This window comes from Brassica napus, chromosome C2, assembly GCF_020379485.1.
Source record: "Brassica napus cultivar Da-Ae chromosome C2, Da-Ae, whole genome shotgun sequence".
In the NCBI taxonomy this organism is placed as follows: Eukaryota; Viridiplantae; Streptophyta; class Magnoliopsida; order Brassicales; family Brassicaceae; genus Brassica; species Brassica napus.
The window spans coordinates 47716175-47735417 of record NC_063445.1 but is presented as its reverse complement, the minus strand read 5'-3'; the positions used below and the strand labels follow the sequence as shown (position 1 = coordinate 47735417).

Here is a 19243-nt window from a genome sequence, read left to right as displayed (position 1 = left end):
GCTTATTACTTCTTAGCATTGTTGTGTAAATATACAATGAGATATTATAAAATGACTTATTTATTCACATATTAAAAAATTATGTTGGGCGAAAATTAGCTACAGTATCCAAATTTTTCCGTTTGCGATGTCGCAATGGAAAAATATACAAAAACAAAAAAGTAGAGTCAAATTTAAGATCTTATTAAAATACATTAATTATTTTTAATTATGAAATAGTTTAGATAAAATATTTAAAGTATGTTATTAACTGAATATATAATTAGTTAACAAGGATAGAAGGGATAATATAGAATATAATATGTTTTTTTTTTTTTTTTTTTTTGAATATAAATATATATATAATATGTTTTTAAGGTAATTAACATTTATGAAGATCACATCTTAAAAAATGCTAGCGGAAGCAGTAACAATATAAGTGTCGGCATCGACCTCTTGCGAAATGCTCGTTAAAGATGCAGGACCAGTTGCATATTCTTTCGTTTGCACAAATAACGTAAGTCTTGCTTCTTTCCCCATTAACTCTTGCTTCCACCAGATTCATCTCTAGAAAATAAAAACATTTGGTTATATGTCTGTGTATGTTCTGAAACTTCATATGTAGAATAATGTGACATATGATATGTGTTTACACACACACACACACACTCACAGATATATATATATATATATATAAAGTACTAGTACTTAATATTTGTAAATATTAAAAGCCGTACGGATACTATATGTTATTATAAAATGGATGTGTATAGATTATGCATATAAAATGTACATGTTTTCCATATAAAATGGATGTGTATAGATTATGCATATAAATTTTGAATCACTATGATATAAATAATGAACCTGTGTCAAGGAGAAGTATGAAAGAAATCACGAGAAGGAATGAGACGAAACACAAAGCGTATTTCATTTTTCAAGAGACTAATAAATATTACTATATATTCCAGAGAAAGACAGAGAGTTAAGGGTTATGATGGAAGAAGAGGGATTTTATATATATACAGTGACTTATCATATACATATAATAAGATAATGTTGACCGATTAGTTTTGTTTTACAAAGAATCTTTTAAGGGAAACTTGACTAAACTGACATAGTAATCTCTTATATATTAATAGAAAATTATTACAATACATTGAGATATGCCATGTGTCGTTATTAGAATAAATTTTAAGAAAAGCATCTTTAAAGAAATATGTCGGTCTATCTAAACATCTTTATAACTAACCATAAAATTAATTTAGTAATCTACAAAAAAGATTTTTTTCTTATTTTATTAAATAAAAGCTACTGAGTCATCCAATGTGATTAAAATATATATGAAACAAATGATTTATAACAATACAGATTTGATAACAATTTATATATCTTCTATCATTTTTTATTTATACAATTAAAATAGATAAATCACATTAACCAAATAATAAAAATTTAGATTTTTGGTAATTGTTATATTTTAATTTTTAAAAACCATCTATATATTACTAAAACTGTTTAAAATCCACATTGAAAACTTAATGATCAATGATTTAAAAAACAAATTTTATAGTAAGATACAAATGATCATAAAACCATATGAATACAAAAATTCATTTAATAGATATTCATATAAAATATTTTATTTTAACATCTTCTAAATTAAACTATATACCAGATAACATATATAAATATATTAGTTTTGAAATTTTAGAAATATGCATGATACTTAAATTGAATTTAAAAAAAAATATTTGTAGAATTTTAATTATATCAAATTATTAAAATATAGGTAAATATTTTGTTATTATTTTTGAAAAGGTATTTTTTACCAAACTATTTTTGTTACCAAATATTTTATAAATATCTCACTCCACATAGGGTGTGGTTTATTACATAGTATATGGTACTGATATGAAACTAATAAATTTATTTCAAACTTTATATATGTAATATTAAAATGATTAAAATAACTTTTTCTTTATCAAAAATCATTAATCTCTTTTTATTTTTTGTCATTGTGCAACTTTTAAAACACCTTGATACAACAAACTACAGTTAAAAAAAAAAAAAAAAACAAAACAAACTACAGTTAATTTAGGCATGAACGCAGGCTTTTTTAGGCATCACTGGAACCATTTAGACCCTCCCATAAACCACACCCACATCTGCTTACTCCCGAAAACGGATTCTCCGAGCTCAATTAATTGAATATTTGGTTTGCTTCATAAGAAAATTGTTAGTATGATAGTAGTGAGTTTCTCAATATTTCACTCCAATGGCATATCTAATGATACACAATAAATTTCTCTATATTTCACTATAAAACAGAGATTAGATACGCAATAAATTTCTCTATATTTCACTATAAAACAGAGTAATTCTATTATAAAGTTGAATTTGCTCCAATGGTTCACTCTATAATAAAGTGAAATATAGAGTAGAGTTGTTTTTATACTCCAAATATATAGTTGAAAAACAACATTAGACTATCTTCAATGGTTTACTCTATTTTTTACTATAAAATAGAGTAACTCTATAATAGAGTTTGAGTTTTCTCTAATGGTACTCTATTTTAGAGTAGAAAATAGAATGATGAACAAAAAAAAAAAAACAAGTTACTCTATATTTGGAGTAAACATGTTTTTCACTCTATTGTAGAGTGAGAAATAGAGTACCATTGGAGCATTTTTACTCTAACTTAGAGTAAAAAATAGAGTGAGGTTGGAGATGCCATTACTCTATATTTCATTCTATTATAGAGTAACTCTATTTTAGAGTGAAATATATAGAAATTTATTGTGTACCATTGGAGATGTCATCTCCAATGGATCACTATTATTTCTTCTATATTTTACACTAAAATATAGTAATTTTATTATAGAGTTTGATTTGTTCCAATGGTTCACTTTATAATAGAGCTACACTATATATAATAGAGTGAAATAGAGAGGAATGTTGTTTTTTTACTCTATATTTAGAGTAAAAAAAACAAGATTCATCTGTATTTCACTCTATTATAGAGTAGACCATTAGAGCAAATTCAACTCTATAATAGAGTTATTCTATTTTAGTGTAAAATATAGAGAAAAAAAATAGTGTTCCATTAGAGGTAACCTTAGAGATGGTTGTTAGGTAATGTATACTTTTTCCAGTGTTATCTACGTGCTCAGGAATTTTTTCTACAGGGCCGTGAGTGTATGGTTGGACGTAACGTATATATATGTCATCAGCTTGTCTTCGTTGATCATGGTTGTGGAAGTTCCGTTCATACTTTTTTTTTTGTCAACTTTTTCATTAAAAACATTAAAACTTCCAAGATACAACATAGTTTTTCTTATTTAACCTAGCTTGTTTAGCAAGGGAGTCTACAACATTAAGATTATCTCTAGATAGGTAATGAAAAGTGTAATCTCTATGTTTTGAGATCTCAAAGATATCCTGTGGCACAAGGACAGCCTCTGTGATACGGACGTTTCTGTTGGTTTGTTCAGTTTTGAACTGATTTAACTCATCAAATAAACTCTTACAATTTCCCATGAAGGCAACTTTAGAGTAGTTTAGTCGGACCATTTGCTGTGTTGCCATCAGGAGGGCTATTGCATCAGTAGAATTCATAGGCGCTTATGCTGAGGATCCATGCATGATTTGGGTGCCTTCTCTTCTGTGTAAGGACCAGCCAAACCCCATCTCCTCTCTAGAAGACTTCCATGAAGCATCCACTAGGCAATAGTATTCAGAATTAGGAGGAAGCTTATCTTTTATCGAAATCTTGCTCAGACTTTTATTTTGTCTGTTTTGTTCTTCGTCCCCTGTATTTTTGTTTGCCTCCCTCCACTGATCTAGATCTCTTAAAGCTCCATTGATCATGTTAATGATATGATCCCTTTTGTTGTTGAAAATAATGTTGTTTCTCATTTTCCAGAGTCTCCACCCCACAAAGAAATTTAAAATCTCTGCTTAGTCTCTCTGCACCAATCTAATCATTTCATTGATGTTCTGTATAACTCAATTGCTACTCTGGTCCAAGACCGTAAAAGAAGTGGGGCTGAGCTCCCAAACCTCCCTGCCCACTCTGCATTGAAAAAACGTATGGTTTAGCGTTTCCATCTGTTCTTCACATCACCAGACATGTATTGTCCATTTTTACTCCTCTCCTCCGAAGATTATCCAACAGAGCTATTCCCCCATGTGCAATTCTCCACCAGAAAGTCTTTATTTTTGGAGGAATATTAAGAGACCAGATCGATGAACAACACTTCCTGACTTCTTCAGATATAACAGCACTTGTTTCTTGGTTCCCTGCATTGTTGAGAAGTTTCTCTGAATATAGTACCCAGTCTTAACACTGTATTCCCATGTTCTTGTGTAGTTCCATACTAGCACATCTGGTCTCCTTGAAATTGGTGGCCTAATATTTAGGATATATTTTGCATCCTCTTGTCTCACCAGATCATTGATTAACTGGACATTCCATTCTTTGGTACCTGGATGAAAGAGATCCTTAACTCTTATATGAGGATGAGTTTCAGTACCTCTTCCTTGGGCCGGAGATGGTGGTTGAGAATGTAGCCAATTGTCTTTCCGCACATTAATATGCTCTCCATCCCCCACAATCCATTTCATTCCTCTTTTAATCAGATCCTGCGTTTGCACAATACTTTTCCAAGCGTAGCTTGATGATGAATAACATTGTGAATGAAGTAGCCTTAAAAACCCTTGCTAAGAGAGATGTTGGGTTCTTTAGAATTCTCCATCCCTGTTTTGCCAGCAAAGCCTTATTGAAATGCTCCATATCTCTTATACTTAACCCCCCATCCCTTTTTGAGGCTGTAATTTTATTCCACCATATCCAATGGATTCTATGTCTATCATTCATCGATGACCACTGTTGGGGTCAAAACCGGTCACGACGGAATCAATGCCTGAAAGTTCCCGGAAAACCAACTCTCGATCGATCCTTGAAAATTAGACATTCCCGGAAAACGGTTAATCAAGTAAAAGACAGTTTTTCGCGGATGCGAACCGAGGAACGTCGAGAAGAGGATCAGTCTGGATGAGGTCTCAATCGTAAGAAAGGACCGACCACCTCGCCCTAGGGCGAGGACCGTCTCAACACGGGTCACCTTGCCCATGGACGAGGACGACCCACACCGAGGTCACCTCGCCCATGGGCGAGGACGACCCGCGCCGAGGTCACCTCGCCCATGGGCGAGGACGACCCGCGCCGAGGTCACCTCGCCCATGGGCGAGGACGACCCGCGCCGAGGTCACCTCGCCCATGGGCGAGGACGACCCGCGCCGAGGTCACCTCGCCCATGGGCGAGGACGACCCGCGCCGAGGTCACCTCTCCCATGGGCGAGGACGACCCGCGCCGAGGTCACCTCTCCCATGGGCGAGGACGACCCGCGCCAAGGTCACCTCTCCCAGGGGCGAGGACGACCCGCGCCGAGGTCACCTTGCCCGTGGACGAGGACAACCCTCACCGAGGTCACCTCGCCCATGGGCGAGGACCGACCTCCTGTCCCGAAACCGTGCATCCTCGTCTAAGTTCCCGTAACACAATCCTCGGGCCCTTGGATACAATACCCATGTCTCGTCTCGCTTAGGATTATCAAAGAAAGACTTCAGAAAAAGTTATAAAAAACTTGGTCATCGAAACAGATTTCTGCCTGCCGTATAAAACATGCTATGGTTAGCTTGAACACCAGTTGCCTTTGTCATGTCCCCGTTCCTGGAACTTGACATAGGGTCTATACATTTCAACAGAAACGAAACTGCTTTGGTTCAGATCATGGGAATTGATCGTGAACAAGCTGTAATGAAGTAAATGATCAGGATGGATCATGAGAAACCTAAGTCTAGGTCTGGAAATAGACCAAGGGACTTAGTAAGATTGAATAAGATGAAGAGAAGAAGCTGTATTGAGTGTTCAAGTGTTAGACAGTGACCGGGCTTTGTGGACGACCCATGGGTACCGATGGGCCGATGGGCTCTTGTGGTTGAACCATGGGCGTGGGCAATCACTTTGGGCTTGTTTTAGACATGTCCAGGGGTGGTTTGGAAGGACCATGACGTGAATTTAAAAAAGAAGAATAATCGCCATGGGCAGTTACTTGGTGGCGGTTATGGGAAAAACTGCCCCTTTTGGTACTTTTTTGGTAACTGTTCGTCCAGGCAGTTAGGGAGGAGGTTATGACCGAATTCTTCTTCATTTTTCTGGTCTCTGGTCGAAAATATCATTATAGAGAAGATAGAAAACTCAGACAAACTTCCAGAGAGAAAAGAGAGGCAAACCGACGGTTGGACGATCTGATCCGTGGTGGTTCCTGGTTGTTTCCGGTGGAGTTTGTTTGTGAGATCAAGAGGATGGATACTAGGCATGCCAGGGCTTCCTTCTACACCCTGAAACACAAAGAATCCAGAGAAAAATACAGAGAGTTGGTCGGATTCCCAATCCAAGACCCATGGTGGTGTGAAGGTCATAAAGAGATAGTTTTGGGGCAGATCAAGGGGGAAGTTGAGAACGACCCTCTGAACGGTTTTGATCATTATTGACAACAACCAAAGCCTTATCTGGAGTCTGTGAACACACGCAAATGGTGAGGAAAGGAGGGATTTGGCCGGAATCCATTCCCAAGGGCCAATGCAGCCTTAAAGGGAGATTGGTGTGGAAAGCAGTTTCATGGGGAACAAAGAGGGAAGTGATGCACGACCTTTGGATGGTGATTGATCATGGATGATCATGTCTAAGGCTTCCTCTGTGTCTTGGGAACACACGCAATTGGTTAGGAGAGAAGGGGGAAGGCTTGACTCCACTCTCAAAGGCATGAACAACCTTGAAGATGGATGCAGTATAGAAACTGGTTTCATGGAAGTTCCATGGAAGGAGTGATGGGCACGAACCATGGTTAGATCTTATCAATACTGGAAGTATGTGATAAGGGTTTGATGAAGGCGTGCTAGGAGGAGCATGGACGCCCCTGATGAGGTAACAGGTGGAGACTGCAGACCATTGGACATAGTCTGGTACACTATGGGCTGATCTGGTCCTGCAGTTACACCTTACTCTATTTTATGATTATTAATCATATTATTTCTTCTTCTTATGATTGAGATTGATGATTAGACATAGTAGTACTGAACCATAGCTTGGCCGGTTCAGAAGAACCCTCCATGACCTTGGTTTGGCAGCTAAGTCCGGATCTCCTACTTCCTAATGGATTTATGGCGATCTGACTCTGGAATCCTCTTAGTGGTGAATTATCATGAATTATCATGGTATTTGGGGATTTTTATCTGATTGATTTCGAGATGGTCAAGGTGGCCGGTGGGGCTGTTCTAGGTCGATATCCATAGGATCGAGATCGGTTCTTGGAATTCTGACTTGACCATTCTCTTAGTTAAGATTTATCATGAATTATCATGAATCCTAATGAGTTTTTAGGGATTGATTTAGAGATGGTCCCTTGGGCCGGTTTGGCTGATATAGAGAGATCTATGGGATGGAGGCCGGTTCTGGGAAATCTGATTAGACCATTCTCTTAGTTATGATTTATCATGAATTGTCATGAATTTTAATTGATTTTTGGAGCAGGTTTGCTTGCGGTCGAAATTGCACCTGAGGGCATATTGGGGTCAGATCCTTGTGTTAGGATATCTGATCATATGTTTGTGTGCTGGAACATATTGTCACTTATGATATTGATCATAAGGAATTGCTGGTTATCAACCTTGGCGTTGATAAGGCAGGCCGTGTGTGACCTGATCATGGGCAAGGATGGATGACCTGATCCTTGGATGATGGATCAAGGTGTCTGATCTGATTGATCAAAGGATGCACCGGTGGTAAGAGCAACACTAATCAGGTTCAGTGGGACATGGTTCCATGACTGATTAGGAAGTATGGAGACTCATCAGTTCTGAGTCTTGTGGGGTGGTTGGTTGATTGACTCAGGATCTGATGGGCATTGTTAGTCCATGAGCTGGACTTGGTATCATAAGTTGATAAGGCAAAAAGGATGTGGGACAGTGCATGAGCCGGTAAGGGCCAGATGCATGTCCTTAGCTGTTTGAAGGCTTCTCAAGGGTTACTTATGTCTGTGGGGATGGTTGGCTGAATGACTAAGTACCCAAGGGAAGAGTTTATGCAGGTATAAGGGAGTTGGACGAGTGGACGGGGAGCTGGGCAAAGCTACCTCGCAGCTCGATCAGCTGGAACGGAGCAGCAAACCTCAAGTGAAGTGGTTCAGCTCAACTAGCTGGGTGAGCTAGCTAAGACAGCTAAGTCAGCTGGGACAATGAGCTAACAAGCTCTGGGAATGTGGCAAGGGTATGATAAGTCAATGTTGTATAGATCTAGATAGAATGGCTTAGGGGAACGGAACCTCTGATTGTATGACTTGGTCTAGGTTCAGGATCGACCTTGGAGCTAGCTGGCAGTTGCGTTTACTGACCAGTAGCTGAGGAGATCTGACCAGACAAGTGTTAGATTGGATTTAGTCCAATGGTTAAGTAGATACTATTCCGCTGCGTATGTGTTGTATTGATCTAAGCTAGGAAAGACTATGGTAGTCTTGAGCTAAGATCTGAGTTAGCCCTCGCCTATGGGCGATGTTTTAAATAAAGGGCAAAATTTTTTAGAGGTTCGGTCCGGGTATGGACTGAGCGACGTGAGGCATCGACCGCGGCCTAGTAGGCCGGGATCGGGTCTTACAGCCTTACCTATACGGGGAATTGGAATCATTTCGGAAAAACCAACAGCTGTTTCTTAGGAAAAATCGTAAAAACATCTAAGTCCCAAAACGGCCCAAAAGGGGCCTGAACCGCGGCTAAACGGCCCACTTACGATTTTAGAACGGAATTGAGCCCAAGGCTGATATGATGGTCTATTTTTTATTTCACAGGAAAAGATAAATGTCAAGTTTCCGAAGATAATCATGAAGGGTGACGAAAAATGGAAAAGCCCATCTCGCGATGAATCTGGCCTAGGAAAAGGTGCAAACCGACCTAGAGAGAGTATATAAGGAGGACTTAAGGCAAGGAGCAGGAGAGAGCTCTCTCAGAGCAAACTTAATACTTAGAGCAATTTAGGCATTTTTCCGTTTTTACTATCGAGCTGCGACTCGACTAGGTTAGAACTTAGGTGGCTAGACTAGCGAACGTACCGACAGCTCTCGTGGCCTAGGATCTTACCTGTTGTTCACGCTCAAACGCGAATTCGGAAATAAGACCTCTTTGTTCTCTTTTTGCTCTTTTACGATTTATTACTTTCGACTCTTTCATATTGATTGTGTTGTGCGTGGCCCAACAGATAACCGGGACCTTCAGGGAAGGCTAGGTTAGCTTGGCTTTCCTCTGATTAACAAATCTCGACGGTGTGAATTCCGGTTCCCAAAGTTTGGCGCTAGAAGGGGGGGGGGGTACGGATCTATCTCTCACGCAACCGCGCACGCTCAGTCAGGTATGACTATCGACGCTGATAAAGACAAGCAAATGCATGACGGGATTTCCGTCAATGCCAACGCTGAAAGAACTCCAGCTGGAAACGTATCCACGGTCATTACGAACGCCGTTATACTGGACCAGATGAAAGAAATGTTCGCCTCCGCTCAGAAAAATTTGGACGAACAAGGAAAGCTCGTGGCCTCTCTTGCAAAACAGGTGGAAACCTTAACGGCGAAGGCCAAGAGTAAAAACCCGCGCGGGGCCACAAAAGCCCGCAGCGGCAGAAGACTCGATTTCGAGACTCCGAGCGATCGGGCCACAAGGGCAGACAAGGATTCTTCAGGTCAGAACCCTGACGAAACAGTCCCGCCAGGCGCACAACCGACCGCAGAGAACCTTCCACCTCCCGCCGGGAGCAACGAAGGAGGCGATATCGAGCGGATCAATCTGGACATAAGCGACCAGTCCGATCACTCGGACGGTGGTGCCGACGTCCATCTGAGAAGAACGCGAAGCCAGTCCGCTCGGCAGGACGCGTCGTTCGAAAGGATCATGACATAGGAAGAAGAAAACCTCTATTGGGTAGAGCAGGAAGAACTGGCCGAGAATCAGGCTCGGATCCACCGTAGCCAACGCCGACAGGCTCGCAAGGCTGCTAGAAATCCTGATGAGATCCATGATCTCCGCGAGTACATCGCAGAAACTGTGGCAGAAGTCAAGGCGGTAAAGTCGCAGATTCACCACGCGGCAAGCACTGCACCCGAGAACGACAGACTTCTCGAGGAAGCAGGGAAAATTCCGTTCACTGCCCGAATCACGGAAACTAACATCTCAGATCCTGGGAAGATCAAAATTCCCGTCTACGATAGCACCACCGACCCGAAGGCACATCTGCAGTCTTTCCAGATCGCGATGGGAAAGTGCAAACTCAAGGAACGCGAACGAGACGCTGGCTACTGCCTCCTCTTCATCGAAAAAATCAAAGGGGCCGCGCTCGAATGGTTTTCTTGTCTGAAATGAAACTCCATTGGAAGTTTCCGTCAGCTCGCCTCAGAGTTTCTCAAACAGTATTCAATGTTCATGGACAGGGAAACCTCAGACGTCGACCTTTGGAGTCTATCTCAAAGAGAAGATGAACCACTCCGCGAATTCATGAACAGGTTCAAGCTGGTAATGCCAAGAGTCACTGGAATCATCGACAAAGTGGCAGTCGACGCTTTGCGAAAAACTCTCTGGTACAGGTCGAAACTCCGGCAATGGATATCCCTTGAAAAACCGAGAAAAATCCAGGACGCTCTTCACAAGGCAACAGACTTCATCATGATGGAAGAAGAGATGAAAGTCCTCTCCCAGGAGTTCAACCCACAGAAGGCGTCCGCGAGAAGGAAAAGCCCTCGTAACGACATGTATGTCCACCACGAGGGAGAAGATCTCCAGGGCGAGCATAATTACGCTATCAACTCCGAACCAGGAAAGACTTCCAGAAATACCTGGATCAGGAACCAGTTCAAGGATAATTCCTACTGCGAGTTCCACCAGACCAGAGGTCATTCCACTATGAACTGCAAGGTTCTCGGCGCAAGGCTTGCTGCGAAGCTCCTCGCCGGCGAAATTTCGAAGGTCACATGTATAAAAGACCTCCTCCTGGATTCCGATCGCCCTCCAAAGCTGATATAGAGTCCCCCAAAAACGACACCCGCAAAAATCAGTCGGGCGAGAAACACGGAAGGAGGCAGGATGACCGAGGAAACGACATCAACCATCGAAGGGTGAGCATGATCATCGGGGGATCATAATTCTATCGCGATTCGATCTTGTCGATCAAATCTTATGGACAAAAGAATGAGACGAGTTCACGCTGGCTGGCTCGGTCCCCAACCGACGACGCCCCTAATGATATGATCGTCTTCGAAAAGCGGGAAACCATCGGAATCGACAAACCTCACTGCGACCCATTGGTTATCGATCTGGTAATCCGAGACCTGGAAGTGGGAAGGATCCTTATCGACATGCGAAGCACAGTCAACGTCATCTTCCGCGATACCCTTCGGAGGATGAACATTGAACTCAGAGAAGTCATCCCGGAACCAAAACCTCTCACCGTTTCTCAGGTGCAACGTCAATGACCCTCAGATCAATCAAACTCCCAGTGATGGATAAAGAGGGGACGAAAATCATTGACTTCGCGGTAGTCGATAACCCGGCCATCTACAATGTCATCATGGAAACTCCTTGGATCAATGCCATGAAAGCGGTACCATCGACTTACCACCTTGGCATCAAGTTCCCAACTCCAAACGGAACAGCGGTAATTTGAGGATGCCAGAAACAGTCTAGGCTCTGCTTCTTGGCCGATCATAAACTACGACAAACTCGGAACACCCCCGCGGTCAACCCGAAGCGGGCTAAGAAAGCTCAAAACGCTACTGAGAGCTCCATAAAAAGTGATCCAGAGTTACCCGACCAGGCAACAACTCCAGACAGCGACATAGTCCCCGAGTCCATCGCCTGGCCAGCGGACAGCCCGACCCCTGAAACGGTCTTCGATCCAACTGAAGCCCCAACGGCTGAAGTAACCGGAACGATCCCATCCAGCGAGTAGGAACACCCTCAACAACAAGTAGAACTACAAGATGGCTTGATCCTCGAAAGAAGTACGTAGGCAGCTTGTCATATCGACAAGTTCAGCTATCCCCCTAGTTAAAAAGAGGGGGTGGGTGGGTGGGTATGTATACTCGTATACTCCCACAAAGTCCGAAATATCCATGAATGTACTCGATATTTTCGAAACATTTTCAATAAATTCTACCTTCTTTCGATCTTACGATTTACTTGCAAAAAGTCACAGTAATCTAAGGTTGGCGTAAGAAACGCCCAAGATAAGGGCATACCGTCCAAGCAGTCCTTGGACGAAAACTAATTCCTACATAATTCACACATACTCATGGTCAAGCAAGACCGGAAAAACGCATCTTCTATAAAAACGAAGATCGTAGCTATCTCACAGCAAAAGACATATCTTCGAGAAAGCGAGACGTCGTAAATATTTCTCGAAATATATTATTCAAATACACAGTCCATCCGTGATTCTAAAATACAAATTGCCCGTCGATTGGCCCCGACGGACAAGTCCAAAACTTTCTCTAAAAAACAACTCGTAGTCAAACCTTTCATAAAAACTAAAGGTTCTCTTACATCCGACAAGGATACCATATCGTGCTATACAAGAAAATCCAAAATTTTGGTCAGCACACCAGACGTTCTCTGGAGAGTGCTCGATTCTTCCCACACAAGTCATATAAGCTGGCGCCCAGTCGCAGACTTTAATCGGAAAGAATCAGGTAGAAATCGCCAACGGGCAAAACGAAAGCCGATTAGTCATCGCATAACCTTAGAGCCGAAAGTAAACCTAGGTCTTGCCCTAAACTCAGTCCTACTGGTCCATTAACATCTCAAGGCATGATATCGAAACTGATACGAGATCTTAAAACATGTCTCAACATCCATATCTAAAACGCTCACGAAACTTCGTAAAACTCTTAAACGTTTTCGAATACCCACGAAAGAGCAAACGAACGGAACAAAAAATTAAGAGTTAAGATACGAAGTGACTACTCGTGTCTTTCCCTCGACACTTGGCAGAAGTATAAACTAAAACCCATAAAATGCTAAAAGAACATTCGTTATATATAAAAAGGCCGCAGAGCGGCTGGGATTCGAAGCCACCAACGGCCAGTCCCGCATACATAGTCAAATGACCTTGCAAGGCCATAGCACAATCAAATAACGAACGGCCACACTCGACCTAAAACACTACACGAAATCTTGAGATAAAGGCAAAGGAAAACAATCCCGACGACCTTCAGAGATCAAGGTCAAGATACCCAGAAATCGAGGCTCCAAATGAATCTGCGGGCTCATCCACTTCTCCTCCCTCGTCTGCAGCATCGGATCCCGCTTCCGTCGTGTCCTCCGAAACCTCAATGGGTTCCCAAAGCTCTCGGATCATCCCCTCGATTGGAGGAACCATCGACTCGGCCTGGGCGCATCCATCCATGAGGCCCGACATCTCAGCAACCTCGGAGAGAAAAGAGAAATCAGCGTTCTGCGACTTCCAAAGGGTACCAACCGAACCGCGGCATTCGCGGAAGTCACCCACGTAGTCTTGAGCGTCCTTGAAACTCCATAACTCAGCATCAAACAATGTAGCTCTCCTCGCTAACTCAGTAGCAATGTAGATCTCCTCGCTAACTCAGCAACAACCTCATTCTGAAAATGGATGAATTTCCTCTCGATCTCTTCGGCCTTGAAGTGAGAAAGACGCGCCTCTTTGAAACCTCCGTCAAGCGTTGAATTAAAGACCCGCATTCCCTACACGAATCAAGGGTTAAACATGGAAGTGACAAACGAAGACTCGCCAAAAAAAATAATTTTTCAGAGACTAAACCTCGTTGATCAACCGAGAACCTTCCGCGACCACTTCTCTCCTTGACGCTTCATCCAGTGATGCTGGAGTAGTAAAACCGGGAGGAAGGTTGGTAAAGAAGTCATCCGGAAGGGGAGCCTCGCTAGTTCCACTCCCATCACCCGGGGTGAAACCCGGGTTCCATCCGGGTAGCGAAAGATCTTCTAAGACAAAGTTTCTGTCTTCGAGAGCGATTCCCTTGTCCTTTCGGGGCCTAACTCTCTCCCTTTGTTCGAGAACAGCGTCGGGGTGTGGCTCGTCCATGTCTGATGCACGTAAAGGTCGGGAGATGCCTTGCTATCGGTAGAGCGCCACTGCATTCCAGATCCTGTCTTGGGTGAAGGAATCCCAAAAGAACGGACCATTGCGGATAATATCGTGCTTAGCAAACAGGTCCCTGGGGGTCACGGGGAGGATACTGTTCGCTGCAAAAAAAAAAACCTACTCCACCTATATACAGGAAAAAAAGTTACTATTCATTCTTGGACTTTCGGCAAACGATTACGTCTAATTCCATCAAAACAAGTCATACCGCAAGCTAGAACCTCATACCCAGGTCCACGGATCCTAGCTAGCTGGGGGGGCTAACTGTTGGGGTCAAAATCGGTCACGACGGAATCAATGCCTGAAAGTTCCCGGAAAACCAACTCTCGATCGAACCTTGAAAATTAGACATTTCCGGAAAACGGTTAATCAAGTAAAAGACAGTTTTTCGCGGATGCGAACCGAGGAACGTCGAGAAGAGGATCAGTTTGGATGAGGTCTCAATCGTAAGCAAGGACCGACCACCTCGCCCTAGGGCGACGACCGTCTCAACACGGGTCACCTTGCCCATGGACGAGGACGATTCACACCGAGGTCACCTCGCCCATGGGTGAGGACGACCCGCACCGAGGTCACCTCGCCCACGGGCGAGGACGACCCACACCGAGGTCACCTCGCCCATGGGCGAGGATGACCCGCGCCGAGGTCACCTCGCCCGTGGCAAGGACAACCCGCACCGAGGTCACCTCGCCCATGGGCGAGGACAGACCTCCTGTCCCGAAACCGTGCATCCTCGTCTAAGTTCCCGTAACACAATCCTCGGGCCATTGGACACAATACCCATATCTCGTCTCGCTTAGGATTATCAAAGAAAGACTTCGGGAAAAGGTATAAAAAACTTGGTCGTCGAAACGGATTCCTGCCAGCCATATAAAATAGGTTATGGTTAGCTTGAACACCAGTTGCCTTAACTATACAGGGAATTGGAATCCTTTCGGAAAAACCAATGGCTGTTTCTTAGGAAAAATCGAAAAAATGTCTAAGTCCCAAAACGGCCCAAAAGGGGCCTGAACCACGGCTTAACGGCCCACTTATGATTTTAGAACAGAATTGAGCCCAAGGCAGATATGACGATCTATTTTTTATTTCGCAGAAAAAGATAAATGTCAAGTTTCCGAAGATAATCATGAAGGGTGACGAAAAATGAAAAAGCCTATCTCGCGACGAATCCGGCCCAGGAAAAGGTGCAAGCCAACCTAGAGAGAGTATATAAGAAGAGCTTAAGGCGAGGAGCAGGGGAGAGCTTTCTTAGAGCAAACTTAATACTTAGAGCAATTTAGGCATTTTTCCGTTTTTACTATCGAGCTGCGACTCGACTAGGTTAGAACTTAGGTGGCTAGACTAGCGAACATACTGACAGCTCTCGTGGCCGAGGATCTTACCTGTTGTTCACGCTCAAACGCGAATTCGGAAATAGGATCTCTTTGTTCTATTTTCGCTCTTTTACGATTTATTACTTTCGATTCTTTCATATTGATTGTGTTGTGCGTGGCCCAGCAGATAACCGGGACCTTCAGGGAAGGCTAGGTTAGCTTGGCTTTCCTCCAATTAACAAATCTCGACGGTATGAATTCCGGTTCCCACAACCACCAAAATTTCCTCATTGCCTTTGTAATCTCTTTAATTATAACCTTTGGTAACATAAAAGAAGACATAGTATATGTCAGTAGTGCAGAAATTACAGCTTTTAGCATGATTTCTATTCTCGCTTGAGAAAGAAACCTGTTATACCAACTGTCTATCTTATTCATGATTCTCTGCTTGATATATTCAAAAGCATATTTTCTTTTGCGTCCTATTTTTTTTCTGGCAAACCCAAATATTTCCCAAAACCTCCTACTCTAGTTATTCTTGTTTTCTGTTTTAAAGCATCTCGGAGTGGTAGAGGAATATCTTTTGAAAATGTGATTACGGACTTCGTATAGTTCACTTCTTGTCCAGATGCATCTTGGTATGTTTTCAAGACTTCCATTAACTTGTTACACTCCTCTGTTGCTCTACAAAATACCATGGAATCATCAGCAAACAATAAGTGAGATATCGGGGGTCCTCCTCTAGATGCTCTATATCCGTGTATTTGATTTCTTTGGATGCATTGCCTTATTACACTTGTCAAACCCTATATACATATAATATACAGATATGAGGATATAGGATCACCCTGACTAATTCTTCTTTGGGGGAAAATTGTTTTTGTAGGTTCAGCATTTAGTAGCACTAAATAAGATACAGTTGATATGCATTTTTGAATCCATCCACACCACTTATCACTGAAGCCCATTCTCCTCATCACTATGTCTAAAATCTGCCATTCCACCTTATCAAAAGCTTTGGCTATGTCCAACTTTAAAGCCATAAACTCTGTTTTTAGATTCTTAGTATGGAGAGAATGCATAAGCTCATGAGCTATAAGCACATTATCAGTGATAAGTCTATCAGGACTGGTTCTTCGAAATAACTTTGTCTAACCAGAGATTTAGTCTTTCAGCTAAAATTTTAGAAATTATTTTATAAGCCACATTTGAAAGACTAATAGGCCTGTATTAAATCATTAATACTAACCAACCTCTACTTTTTAATAAATATTAGAACATCCATTCAAAGAATGGACATATTTACTTGTATTTGGATTTTATGTACTCATGAAATTAAATTTGTTGCATATTGATAAAGTTGATCTTCGGCATGTCTGTTTAGATTTTAAAGTAAGATTTGGCCACTCAATTTTAACTTGACATGATGATTAACATCCATACCAAAGGAATCTAGAGTCACACAAATTTCTTCTCTCTCAATTGTTTTACAAACTTATTCTGAAAGAAGTTGGTTTTTGTAGACACCCGTATTATTTTTTCGTCAACTTGGTTTTTTCTCGTTACTTCATCAGACTTTCGGGGAGGTGGGGATGTGTGAGGTATGCATTGGCAATCTTGGGACAAGTTATGTAAAGAAAAGAAGATGGAGGCCTATAGTTTAAAGAATTGACAGAATTTAATGCGACAATGCTGGGAAAGCAACTCTGGTGTTTGATTGAGAGACCAAATACTTTGTTCTCTAGAGTTTTCAAAGGTCTATATTTCAGGAATGCCTCATCCCTGGAACCGATTAGATAATACTCAAAATCATATGAAAGACGAAGTATTGTCTCAGTTAAATATCTGGTTAGCAAAAGACTAATCAAAAGGGTAGGATCCGGATCATCAATCTCAGTGTGGAGTGATCTTTGGCTCTCGTCCACTCGCCCGAGACCAGCAAATAGTAATCAACAAATTCATCACCCAGAACTTATAGTGGAAGCTCTCATCAATACTACCACGAGAACATGGAATGTACGAGTGATTCTAGCTTTGGTGGACCCATAAGATGCAAAACTCATAGAGAGTAACCCTCTGAGTCGGAATACGTTAACAGATAAGGATGGATGATTTACAAAAAAATGAGAAATATTTGGTTAAATCTCGCTATCAAGTTGAGAGGGTGTATCCCCCACTGTGTTTGGACCAGATGTGAATATTTTGAAGGTTTTTTCATGGAAAATATGTTGCCCACCAAATATTAAGCACTTTATATGGCAAATAGTTTCAGAATGTCTCCTGGTTAGGAAGAATCTGCGGACAAGAGGTATTCAATGCGATTCTCACTGCGCACATTGTCGAATGGAAAAAAAATCCATAAGTCATGTGTTTTTTGATAGCCCACCAGCGGTCCAAGTTTGAACACTCTCAAAGATTCTGTCACATCCAACAATCTTTCCCCTGCAATCATTATTTGCAAATATGAACTACATGTTTCGGAGAAGACCTCCATTGGTGCAAACTCATTAGTTTGTTTAGATATTATGGTATATTTGGAAAGGGAGAAGTAATATGGTTTTCAGTAATATTAATACAGATCCCAAAGATACTCTTCAATTGGCTGAAATGGAATCGACTCTCTGGATGGAGGCACATACAATAAACAAAAAGAGGGAGCCTTAAGCAAGGGTGGAGGAGTTTACATTACCTCAGATACCAGGCATATGGTGTTTCACAGACGGTTCATGGAAAGAAAAGGATAGTTACTCGGGTCAAGGATGGTTCAGTACTGGAGAAGGTTTAATGGATTGACTGGGGCAAGAAATACAAGGCCTAGCATCTCACCCCTCCATTCGGAATTAGAGTCTCACATCTAGACAATGGAAAGTATGAGGAATATACGACAATGTCATCTAACATTTGCAACAGATTGTTCTCAAATGGTGAAGATGGTTTCGGAACCAAAAGAATGGTCGATGTTTGAAACATATTTAGGAGATATGCAGCTACTAAGGGAGAATTTCACTCACTCGTACCTTATTCATGTATCAAGGGCGCACAACAAAAGGGCAGCCAGTCTTGCACGTAGTGCTCGGCAACAAACGTCCTATATCATCCAAATGGACACACAACTACTTGTTTGGTTTCCAGAGTCTTAATATATTCTCTTATGTAGCTGACAAAAAAAATTATTAAATTCACAACTGATTAAACCTTTATTAAATATTCAATTTGTTTAATTCTTGGCTTTCGATTATTTATAAGAGAACCTATATGTATATCTTTTCTTTTTTGCATAAATTTAGAAAATGGTGGAAGAGGAGTAACTGAAAGCAGACATTGAAATAAATAATCATCTGCATGGGTTTCGAATCATGACGTTACTTTAGACTATCTCTACAACTTTGTGTTCTTGATTCATCTAGTGAGTGATTATTAAAAGTAGTCACATAGGCGCCGGTAGAGAAATCGGCTCTATTCTGTACTCGAGTCACCTGTTTAGCTCCGCTTGAGACTTGCTGTTTTCCTTGTAGCTTCCTTACCGATGCCATGGGATTGGCGTGCTGTTGATGAGCTTCTAAACCAAGATCAGGACTTCAGTGTTGGTCTGTAATCTCTGTTCGAGCTTTGCAGCATCTAGAGCCTCGAAGATTATGATGTGGCCGTAATGAGTGGATGAACTTTCTGTTCTTGCGGCGTCCTGCACCCTCGGGCACAGTCCTCATAGTCACT

At 41.7% G+C, this 19243-nt stretch overlaps 1 long non-coding RNA gene across 1 annotated transcript; it reads right to left on the bottom strand.

Moving 5' to 3' along the window:
• Positions 1–149: 149 nt before the first annotated feature.
• Positions 150–2574, bottom strand: LOC111202692. Its single transcript, XR_002655586.2, has 2 exons — positions 847–2574; positions 150–546 (listed from the first exon to the last, which is right to left on the bottom strand). It is a non-coding gene; the product is annotated as an uncharacterized LOC111202692 (long non-coding RNA).
• Between the last annotated feature and the right edge of the window lie 16669 nt (positions 2575–19243).